Source organism: Pseudophryne corroboree, chromosome 6 (assembly GCF_028390025.1).
Source record: "Pseudophryne corroboree isolate aPseCor3 chromosome 6, aPseCor3.hap2, whole genome shotgun sequence".
In the NCBI taxonomy this organism is placed as follows: domain Eukaryota; kingdom Metazoa; phylum Chordata; class Amphibia; order Anura; family Myobatrachidae; genus Pseudophryne; species Pseudophryne corroboree.
The window spans coordinates 91,007,670-91,019,739 of NC_086449.1; the positions used below are offsets into that span (position 1 = coordinate 91,007,670).

At 49.5% G+C, this 12,070-nt stretch overlaps 1 protein-coding gene and 1 non-coding gene across 2 annotated transcripts in view; both read left to right on the forward strand.

Moving 5' to 3' along the window:
* DNMT1 (DNA methyltransferase 1) overlaps nucleotides 1-12,070 on the forward strand; it is a 91,510-nt gene that overhangs the window by 34,312 nt on the left and 45,128 nt on the right. The window lies entirely within an intron of this gene.
* LOC134936911 (5S ribosomal RNA) lies at nucleotides 3,193-3,311 on the forward strand. The gene has a single exon (XR_010180562.1). It is a non-coding gene; the product is annotated as a 5S ribosomal RNA (ribosomal RNA).

Sequence of the window (12,070 nt, forward strand, 5' to 3'; positions counted from 1 at the left end):
GAACCTGTACTTGAAAAAGTTCAAGTTCAAGATGGAATCTCTCAGAGCGGTCATCGCCAGCCTGGAGGGAGGGGGGGGGGAGGGGATTGGATGGTTTCCCTGGACATAAAGGATGCTTACCTTCATGTTCCGATTTTTCTTCCTCACCAGGCGTTCCTGAGATTTGCGGTACAGGACTGTCATTACCAATTTCAGACGTTGTCGTTTGGGCTTTCCACGGCCCCGAGAATTTTCACCAAGGTAATGGCGGAAATTATGGTGTCACCATTATCCCATACTTGGACGATCTTCTCATAAAGGCGAGATCTCAAGAGGTTACTGGACAGCGTGTCACGGTCAGTGAGGACATTGCAACAGCACGGCTGGATTCTCAATATTCTGAAGTCCCAGCTGGCTCCTACAATGCGTCTGACCTTTTTGGGCCTGATTCTGGACACAGAACAGAAAAAGGGTTTTCTTCTGATGGAAAAGGCTCAGGAGCTCATAGCTCTGGTCAGGAACCTAATTAAAGCCAAAAAAGGTTTCAGTGCTTCACTGCACCCGTGTCCTGGGAAAGATGGTGGCATCGTACGAGGCCATCCCCCTTCGGCAGGTTCCATGCGAGGACTTTTCAATGGGACCTACTGGACAAATGGTCCGTGTCTCATTTACAAATGCATCAAAGGATCACCCTGTCTCCCAGAGCCAGGATCTCTCCTGTGGTGGCTGCACAGTGCTCACCTCCTGGAAGGCCGCAGGTTCGGCATTCAGGACTGGATCCTGGTGACCACGGACACGAGCCTCCGAGGTTGAGGAGCAGTCACACAGGGAAGAAATTTCCAAGGACTTTGGTCAAGAGACTTGTCTTCACATCAACATCCTGGAACTAAGGGCCATATACAACGCCCTACGTCAAGCGGAGATCTTACTTCGCAATCGACCAGTTCTGATCCAGTCGGATAACATCACCGCAGTAGCTCATGTAAACTGCCAAGGCGGCACAAGGAGCAGAGTGGCAATGGCGGAAGCCACCAGAATTCTTAGCTGGGCAGAGAATCATGTAAGTGCTCTGTCAGCAGTGTTCATTCCTGGAGTGGACAACTGGGAAGCAGACTTCCTCAGCAGACACGATCTGCATCCGGGAGAGTGGGGACTTCATCAGGAAGTCTTTGCGCACATTGCAAGTTGGTGGGGTCTACCCCAAATAGACATGATGGCATCCCGTCTCAACAAAAAGCTACAAAGGTATTGCGCCAGGTCAAGAGACCCTCTGGCAGTAGCTGTGGACGCCCTAGTGTCACCGTGGGTGTTCCAGTCGGTATATGTGTTTCTCTATCGTCCTAGTGGATGCTGGGGTTCCTGAAAGGACCATGGGGAATAGCGGCTCCGCAGGAGACAGGGCACAAAAGTAAAGCTTTCCGATCAGGTGGTGTGCACTGGCTCCTCCCCCTATGACCCTCCTCCAAGCCAGTTAGATTTTTGTGCCCGGCCGAGAAGGGTGCAATCTAGGTGGCTCTCCTAAAGAGCTGCTTAGAAAAGTTTAGCTTAGGTTTTTTATTTCTCCTTCATCCACTAGGGGCCACTGGAGTGTAGTTACAATGGGGAGATAGTAGGTGGTATTGGTAGCTGGCACTTTAAAAATTCTCACACTGTGGCTAGCTCCTCCCCTACTATCTCCCCTCCAAGCCAGTCTTAGTTAAGTGCCCGAGGTAGCTGGTTCACTTGGGTTTAGCTGAAGAATTTTCTTCTTTTTTCTTTATTATTTTATTTTTCTTACACACACTCACAGACTGGCAGCTCTGCCACTGCCAGTCTGCACCGTGGGAGCTGCCGGCGGGGTCCCATCGCAGCTGCGTGCGGCTAGGGATGGGCCCCGGCTGAGGGAGACACTGAGCTCTCCTGAGTTGGCGGACACCGCTGCGTGCGGCGCGTGTCGCGGCCACTCCATCCAGCAGAAGATTCCGGCAGCATGGCAGCGGTGAGTATCAAAAATGGTCGGACACCGCTGCGTGCGGCTTGTGTCGGGACCACCCCACCACAGAAGATTCCGGCTGGACGCCGCTGCGTGCGGCGTGTGTCGGGGCCGATCCACCAAGAACACAGTGGTGAGTGAAGTATACTTTATTTGTGGTGGCTATGTATGTTTTTAGAGCAATCTGTTTATTGTTGTACAACCCACTCCAGAAGGGCTCTCTGGGGCTGTAATGTACTTTATTGTATCCTTACCTGTCCTCCTCATGGAGAAACAGACAGGATGATTGGGGGAGGCTGAGTATGTGTTTATACAACCCTGACTGAAAAACGGGTGTGTGTCATTCTGATAACCCTCTGCTCCCCCAGCTCCCCGCACCCCCCGCACCCACTCAGCGCGACTCACAGAGCCGGCACAGGGATCCCGCTCGAGCGCAAAGCAATGTTTAAATTTGGCGCCTTGTACGGAGGGGGCGGAGCTAAGTCCCGCTCTGTAGAGCGAGCTCAGCGCTCCCTGCTCCCAGGCGGCGACTCGCGCTCTGTTCAGCGCAACACTCCCCGGCGGCGGCTAGCAGATACAGGGCTCTACTAGCGCTGTATAGCGGGCTCAGCGCTCAGCGCTCCCCGGCGGTGACTCGCAGGCCCAGCGGAGGGTACAGCTCGCTTCCCGCTTAGTTTTGCAATAAGGCGCCATAGCCGGGGGGCGGAGCTAACTCCTGCTCTGTACAGCGGGCTCAGCATTCTCCGCTCCCCGGCCACTGTTATAGTGTAATAGGCATTTATGTGAGTTTAATGCACATGGTGCTGAGGAGAATGTGATATAGTCAGAGTGGCTCAGCACTAAACAGAGACAAATACAAATAAAGTCCCAGGTATATTAACAGTTAACCCGCTTTACTCAGCGGGCTCCCAGGTCTCCCCGTCGCTAGGCAACAGCTCTGGGATTTGTAACTTTTCGATACTTCAGGCTGCTGAAATATAGATACATTCCTCCTGCAGTAGAGTCCTCTACCCAGCATTTTCCTACTTGCAAATCAGGGAACCTGCTCTATTACAGTAGCTGGGACTCAGCTCAATAATAATTAAAAGGATCTACTGTGCAGTATTTATTTACCTACGGTGTGTGTGTATATATACATATATAGTTATGTTTGTGCATGTATATATATAGATATATATATTTAAGTGCGTGTAGGTATGTATATAGATAAATCCATAAAATACCAGATATAGGGGATAAAAGCCTACGGCCACACCACCCTGAACACGCCCGATCTCGTCTGATCTCGGAAACTAAGCAGGGTCAGGCCCGGTTAGTACTTGGATGGGAGACCGCCTGGGAATACCAGGTGCTGTAGGCTACTTCCGCAATGTTTTCTAATAACAACATCTTGCACATAACATTTTCCCCCATCTTTCTCACAGGCTGGTCACCATTTTGAAAAGCCAGCGGAACCTCAGAGAAACATCTGGTGCACCTTAATTAGCGGTACACTAAATACAGGGCGGGGTGTTGCCTTCCCTTTATTATTCCTTGTTGTCACTAGTTACTAATGCTATTTGTAATTGTGGAATGCGTGTAAGGCATCAGACAAATAGCGCTGCGGCTCAGTACGCTAGTAGCGGGTATCTGAACAGGGGTTTGAATCCAAACAAAACTTTAAGGAGAACTCCTATAGCCTAGGGCTAAGACTCCTGTCCCACAGCGCAGCGTTGCTGGTTCAGGTCTCCGCTGCTCCAGAAAGTTTATTTTAATCGTATCGGTCACTACACATTATAGTGCAGACCTTACGTAGGGCTCTGTTTATTTAACCCACCTTTTCTCCTTTCGTTTGTCTCTCCTGGGATAGTCGAAGAATTCCCTCTTAGGTGTGAAGTATGCGGCGGAGCCATCTGCTTCGCCCTCCACGCACCTGCACACCCCTGTTTGATCAATGATGCAGGTAATGTCACTATTAACCAGACAATAGCTCATCAGGTAAGCCCTTGGACTTTGGTTTCCAAGGTCACAGGATCAAATCACAGCGGGACCAAACACACCTTTCCAAAAAGAAACTTTGCTAACATTCCATGCATTACTGATGTCTGTTTTCTGTGGATCTGAACCAGTGTCTCAGAATATACAGGTACATAATACAGCAGTTCATCTGATACTGCAGGTAAAGGAGGAGGACACGTCAAGTCCATCAGGGTTCCACGCCATTGACGAAAATGACAGCGACTGGTTCAGTTTCGGATGAGCTGGGCAGGCTCCGGTAGGCGGCCGACAGACACCCGAATACACAATATCAGGTATCAAACAGGGTTTGTTTTCCTATCTTTTCCCCGCAGATGGCAGGAGATGGTATCAGAACCTCTCTAGGGTATACACCTCGGTGTATCGCCGGTCCATCAAGCCGCCGTTTTCCTGAGGCAACCTTGCTCAGGGATCCATCGACATATGCGGCAGCATGGTTCTACCGTATCCGGAGCAGGTAGGTTGGGGAACAATTGTCCTCTAGGTTACAGGATGCTTCGCATCAGGATCAATTGATACTTTGATACAGGTCAGAATCACGATTCTGCTTTATGTTCCTTGGAGGTCTCCATGTCTACAGACTCGGACCCTGCATCTTCGCTTGGGCTGTCTTAACCCGACGACCTCTGGGGCTGCGACAGTGACAAGTAAACATGAAATCCTACGGGGCAGATGGTTCTGGGGAAGGAACTTTCTGCAGGATTTCTTGAACCAATGGAGGTAGGTCCACTTTGATTTCTCCTACTACTGCCCCAGCTCCAAGACAGACCTTTACTGGTCTTCCCTTTAGATTGTTTCGTGCCCTTTCAGGTTTTTGACTCCACACGGGTGATATCTTCGTCGCCAGGGGTTCTCAGGGTAAAAAGGCTGAAGCAGAGGTTCAACATCCTCAGTCCAGTCTGATTTTATGTCATCCTATACACCCATTACACCTGCAGGGTCCCAGGGTAGGCGCAGGTCGATGGGAGAAGGCTTGGGCGGTTACAACCGTCTCAGGAGTCCCTCGGCATGGGTCGGCTGATTTACGATGACAAGAGAGTCATACTGCAGGCTGCGCTCCATAGGTTTCTAACCGCAAAGGGTGTTGATCCCTGTTTTACACATATCATTTGAATTAGGACAGTTCTCAGGCCTTTGTTTTCTTTTCACGTTCCGAAGCCAAGTGGCTCGGACAGGCCTATTCTGGCCTTACAATCCTTTTAGTCTGTGATTGCTAGTTTAAACAAGAAAGGGAGTTTTACGTGTCCCTTGTCTTCAGAGATGCCTGTTTACTGATTTCCGTTGGACAGGCTTTTCTCAGATTCCCCCTTAACAGGATTCTCATTTTCACTGTAAGTCCTTTACTCTTCTCTCTTCCGCTCCCACAGAGTTTAGGAAGATAACAGAATAACTCTTTTTCAAGGGCAGTGGGTGACGTTGGTTCCCTAATGGGACAATTTACTGCTACTATCCCACTCTGTACATTAGGTGGCTTCTGAATATCCGGAGGATCCACGAGCTTCTGATTCGACACAGATCCAATTTATGCTCCGCATAGACGTTTCTCAACACGGTCCGTCAGAGGTTTTTTCATTCCTCGGCACCAGAGACTCTATTTCTTCAGTCAAGTTGCGACGTAATGAGTGGTCGCCTCCATTCCTCTCGGAACGGGGGACAACAATCTTGTTTCCAGATCAAGCCACCAGGTCAGACTCCTGGGTGAGGGAACATGCCCCGGAGTTTTGTCAGCTGGTCCGCTGTGGGCGGAGATTTCGGATCGACCTCAGGGCGTTCTGACTGACTCTTTAACCCTTTATTACTCTCGGACGGCAGTAGCCGTGGAGGCCCTCAGGGCTCCGGGGAGTTTTCTGGTTATTCTATCCTGCCTCCTTTTCTATTTCTACTTCATGTTCAGTAACACAGGAGGGGATTATGCGTGCTAGTCCTCTCGGTGGCGCTGGTTGGGCCACGCATGACTTGAAGATACAGATACGCCTGTTGTCAGTAGAGGAGCCTTGGCTCCTACCTCGACGGGACTGTCTACTTCAACAGGCTCCTTTTTTTTTCTCCTTGTTCAATTTTACACTGGTTTCGGTTACCCGTGTGACTGTTCACGAGACCTCAGAAGGGAGGAGTTCCCTAGTTCGGTTAGGCCTACTGGGCTCCGATTTCAGAAGTCTATTACCTCTTCTCGCTTTTGCCACTTTGGGAAAACTTTATGGAACATAATGAAGATAAAAGGGGGTTTTTCCCCCTTCTTCCAGTTACCATTCATCTCTGGTTTCTCTGGGAGGTTTTTTGCTCCGCTGCGCTTCAAACCACACTGACCGGAATTTTAGGTCTCTGCCTTTTTCGCTTTTCTTCCAAATGAGATTAGCCTAGCGGCCGTAAGTTCGGCCTCTTGTTCAGGGAGTACTCTATTGGCAACTCCCCGGGCTCGGCTTCGGCCTCAGCGGTCGTTTCTTCCAGAGGGGAGGTCCATTTTTCATATAAATCTGACACTAGTGGTTTTCAATCCTCTCTGAATGTTGTCAGGGCTCGTCAACTCTCTCTACAGAGGTCTCAGGCTATTCGATGAAGTGTTTTTTCTTCTTTGCTCTGGACGATGCTCCCGTACTAAATAGCCGGGGCCCCAGCATATGCTGGACAGTTGGATACATCTGATCATCAGACAGTCTTCTTGGCGGTTACTAGGGAACCTCCGTTTTCCAATTCAGCGCGCTTTACGCGCATTGTAAGACCTTCGTGGGCAGCCGCCCGCGGGGTCTCCATGAATATTTTGTCGGGCGGCTACTTGGTCAAACCGACATTCGTTTTGTCAAATTCTACAAGTTTGACACTTTTACGGCCTCTGCATCACTGTTTGGCCGAGCAGTTTTTACAGGACTCTCAGCGCTTTCCCACCCGTTTTTTGGGAGCTCTGGGACGTCCCCATTGTAACTACACTCCAGTGGCCCCTAGTGGATGAAGGAGAAATCAGGATTTTGGTACTTACCGATAAATCCCTTTCTCCGATTCCACAGGGGCCACTGGACGCCCGCCCAGCGCTGTTTCTCCTGATTTTTGTTTGATTAACGATTGCAGATCACCATATGACTGCTTGTTGGGTTCAGGCTAGCCTGGTTTTTTGTCAGGTTCTGTTCCAGGTTTAGTTTGTGTTCGCCTGGTTTACAGGGCGTCGTTAACCTCCTCTACCTTACGGTTTGTTTATTACAGCTCTCCTCGGGCACAGTTTAACGTAGACTGGCTTGGAGGGGAGATAGTAGGGGAGGAGCTAGCCACAGTGTGAGAATTTTTAAAGTGCCAGCTACCAATACCACCTACTATCTCCCCATTGTAACTACACTCCAGTGGCCCCTGTGGAATCGGAGAAAGGGATTTATCGGTAAGTACCAAAATCCTGATTTTACAGTGAGTCCTGCTGGCAACAGGATCACTGCAACGAGGGACTTAGGGGAGAAGAAGTGAACTCACCTGCGTGCAGGATGGATTGGCTTCTTGGCTACTGGACATCAGCTCCAGAGGGACGATCACAGGTACAGCCTGGATGGTCACCGGAGCCTTGCCGCCGGCCCCCTTGCAGATGCTGAAGTAAGAAGAGGTCCAGAATCGGTGGCAGAAGACTCCTCAGTCTTCTAAAGGTAGCGCACAGCACTGCAGCTGTGCGCCATTTTCCTCTCAGCACACTTCACACGGCAGTCACTGAGGGTGCAGGGCGCTGGGAGGGGGGCGCCCTGGGAGGCAAATGAATACCTATTTTGGCTAAAAATACCTCATATAGCCTCCGGAGGCTATATGGAGATATTAAGCCCCTGCCAGAATCCGTTAAGAGCGGGAGACGAGGCCGCCAAAAAGGGGCGGGGCCTATCTCCTCAGCACACAGCGCCATTTTCCCTCACAGAAAGACTGGAGGGAAGGCTCCCAGGCTCTCCCCTGCACTGCACTACAGAAACAGGGTTAAAACAGAGAGGGGGGGCACTAATTTGGCGTTAGAAATATATAAAAAAGATGCTATAAGGGAAAACACTTATATAAGGTTGTCCCTATATAATTATAGCGTTTTTGGTGTGTGCTGGCAAACTCTCCCTCTGTCTCTCCAAAGGGCTAGTGGGTCCTGTCCTCTATCAGAGCATTCCCTGTGTGTGCTGTGTGTCGGTACGTGTGTCGACATGTAGGAGGACAATGTTGGTGAGGAGGCGGAGCAATTGCCTGTAATGGTGATGTCACTCTCTAGGGAGTCGACACCGGAATGGATGGCTTATTTAGGGAATTACGTGATAATGTCAACACGCTGCAAGGTCGGTTGACGACATGAGACGGCCGACAAACAATTAGTACCGGTCCAGACGTCTCAAAAACACCGTCAGGGGTTTTTAAAACGCTGTTTACTTTAGTCGGTCGACACAGACACAGACAGGGACACTGAATCCAGTGTCGACGGTGAATAAACAAACGTATTCCTTATTAGGGCCACACGTTAAAGGCAAAGAAGGAGGTGTTACATATTTCTGATACTACAAGTACCACAAAAGAGGGTATTATGTGGGATGTGAAAAAACTACCATAGTTTTTCCTGAATCAGATAAATTAAATAAAGTGTGTGATGCGTGGGTTCCCCCCGATAGAAAATTATGGGCGGTATACCCTTTCCCGCCAGAAGTTAGGGCGCGTTGGGAAACACCCCTTAGGGTGGATAAGGCGCTCACACGCTTATCAAAACAAGTGACGGTACCGTCTATAGATAGGGCCGTCCTCAAGGACCAGCTGACAGGAGGCTGGAAAATATCATAAGTATATACACACATACTGGTGTTATACTGCGACCAGCGATCGCCTCAGCCTGGATGTGCAGAGCTGGGGTGGCTTGGTCGGATTCCCTGACTAAAAATATTGATACCCTTGACAGGGACAGTATTTTATTGACTATAGAGCATTTAAAGGATGCATTTCTATATATGCGAGATGCACAGAGGGATATTTGCACTCTGGCATCAAGAGTAAATGCGATGTCCATAACTGCCAGAAGATGTTATGGACACGACAGGGGTCAGGTGATGCAGAGTCCAAATGGCACAAAGGTGTATTGCCGTATAAAGGAAGAGGAGTTATTTGGGGTCGGTCCATCGGACCTGGTGGCCACGGCAACTGCTGGAAAATCCACCGTTTTTACCCTAAGTCACATCTCTGCAGAAAAAGACACCGTCTTTTCAGCCTCAGTCCTTTCGTCCCTATAAGATCATATCTGCCCAGGGATAGATGAAAGGGAAGAAGACTGCAGCAGGCAGCCCATTCCCAGGAACAGAAGCGTTCCACCGCTTCTGACAAGTTCTCAGCATGGCGCTGAGACCGTACAGGACCCCTGGATCCTACAAGTAGTATCCCAGGGGTACAGATTGGAATGTCGAGACGTTTCCCCTTCGCAGGCTCCTGAAGTCTGCTTTACCAAGGTCTCCCTCCGACAAGGAGGCAGTATGGGAAAAAATTCACAAGCTGTATTCCCAGCAGGTGATAATTAAATTACCCCTCCTACTACAAGAAAAGGGGTATTATTCCACACTATATTGTGGTACTGAAGCCAGAAGGCTAGGTGAGACTTATTCTTAAAAAAAAAAAAAAAAAAAAAAAATTTTTGAACACTTACAAAGGTTCAAATCAAGATGGAGTCACTCAGAGCGGTGATAACGAACCAGGAAGAAGGGGACTATATAGTGTCCCGGGACATCAGGGATGCTTACCTCTATGTCCCAAATTTGCCCTTCTCACTAAGGGTACCTCAGGTTCGTGGTGCAGAACTGTCACTATCAGTTTCAGACGCTGCCGTTTGGATTGTCCACGGCACCCTGGGTCTTTACCAAGGTAATGGCCGAAATGATGATTCTTCTTCGAAGAAAAGGCGTCTTAATTATCCCTTACTTGGACGATCTCCTGATAAGGGCATAGTCCAGGGAACAGTTGGAGGTCGGAGTAGCACTATCTAGGATACTGCTACAACAGCACGGGTGGATTCTAAATATTCCAAAATCGCAGCTGATCCCGACGACACGTCTGCTGTGCCTAGGGATGATTCTGGACACAGTCCAGAAAAAGGTGTTTCTCCCGGAAGAGAAAGCCAGGGAGTTATCCGAGCTAGTCAGGAACCTCCTAAAAACAGTGCATCATTGCACAAGGGTCCTGGTAAAAATGGTGGCTTCCTACGAAGCAATTCCATTCGGCAGATTTCACGCAAGAACTTTTCAGTGGGATCTGCTGGACAAATGGTCCGGATCGCATCTTCAGATGCATCAGCGGATAACCCTATATCCAAGGACAAGGGTGTCTCTCCTGTGGTGGTTATAGAGTGCTCATCTTCTAGAGGGCCGCAGATTCGGCATTCAGGATTGGATGCTGGTGACCACGGAGCCCAGCCCGAGAGGCTGGGGAGCAGTCACACAAGGAAAAAATTTCCAGGGAGTGTGATCAAGTCTGGAGACTTTTCTCCACATAAATATACTGGAGCTAAGGGTAAATTTATAATGCTCTAAGCTTAGCAAGACCTCTGCTTCAAGGTCAGCCGGTATTGATCCAGTGGGAAAAACAAGACGGCAGTCGCCCACGTAAACAGACAGGGCGACACAAGAAGCAGGAGGGCAATGGCAAAAACTGCAAGGACTTTTCGCTGGGCGGAAAATCATGTGATAGCACTGTCAGCAGTGTTTCATCCCGGGAATGGAAACTGGGAAGCAGACTTCCTCAGCAGGCACGACCTCCACCCGGGAGAGTGGAAACTTCATCGGGAAGTTTTTTCCACATGATTGTAAACCGTTGGGAAATACCAAAGGTGGACATGATGGCATCCAGTCTGAACAAAAAACGGGACAGGTATTGCGCCAGGTCAAGAGACCCTCAGGCAATAGCTGTGGACGTTCTGGTAACACCGTGGGTGTACCAGTCGGTGTATGTGTTCCCTCTGCTTCTCATACCTAAGGTGCTGAGAATTATAAGACGTAGAGGAGTAAGAACTATACTCATGGCTCCGGATTGGCCAAGAAGGACTTGGTACCCGGAACTTCAAGAGATGCTTACAGAGGTCTTATGGCCTCTGCCGCTAAGAAGGGACTTGCTTCAGCAAGTACCATGTCTGTTCCAAGACTTACCGCAGCTGCGTTTGTCGGCATGGCGGTGGAAAGCCGGATCCTAAGGCAAAAAGGCATTCCGGAAGAGGTCATTCCTACCCTGGTCAAAGCCAGAAAGGAGGTGACCGCACAACATTATCACCACATGTGGCGAAAATATGTTGCGTGGTGTGAGGCCAGGAAGGCCCCACAAAGAAATTTCAACTCGGTCGTTTCCTGCATTTCCTGCAAACAGGAGTGTCTATGGGCCTCAAATTGGGGTCCATTAAGGTTCAAATTTCGGCCCTGTCGATTTTCTTCCAGAAAGAATTGGCTTCAGTTCCTGAAGTCCAGAAGTTTGTCAAGGGAGTATTGCATATACAACCCCCTTTTGTGCCTCCAGTGGCACTGTGGGATCTCAACGTAGTTCTGGGATTCCTCAAATCACATTGGTTTAAAACCAGTCAAATCTGTGGATTTGAAGCATCTCACATGAAAAGTGACCATGCTCTTGGCCCTGGCCTGGACCAGGCGAGTGTCAAATTGGTGGTTTTTTCTCAAAAAAGCCCATATCTGTTTGTCCATTCGGACAGGGCAGAGCTGCGGACTCGTCCCCAGTTCTCTCCCTAAGGTGGTGTCAGTGTTTCACCTGAACCAGCTTATTGTGGTGCCTTGCACCTATAGGGACTTGGAGGACTCCAAGTTGCTAGATGTTGTCAGGGCCCTGAAAATATGTTCCAGGACGGCTGGAGTCAGGAAAACTGACTTGCTGTTATCCTGTATGCACCCAACAAACTGGGTGCTCTTGCTTCTAAGCAGACTATTGCTAGTTGGATGTGTAATACAATTCAGCTTGCACATTCTGTGGCAGGCCTGCCACAGCCAAAATATGTAAATGCCCATTCCACAAGGAAGGTGGGCTCATCTTGGGCGGCTGCCCGAGGGGTCTCTGCTTTACAACTTTGCCGAGCAGCTACTTGGTCAGGGGCAAACACGTTTGCTAAATTCTACAAATTTGATACCCTGGCTAAGG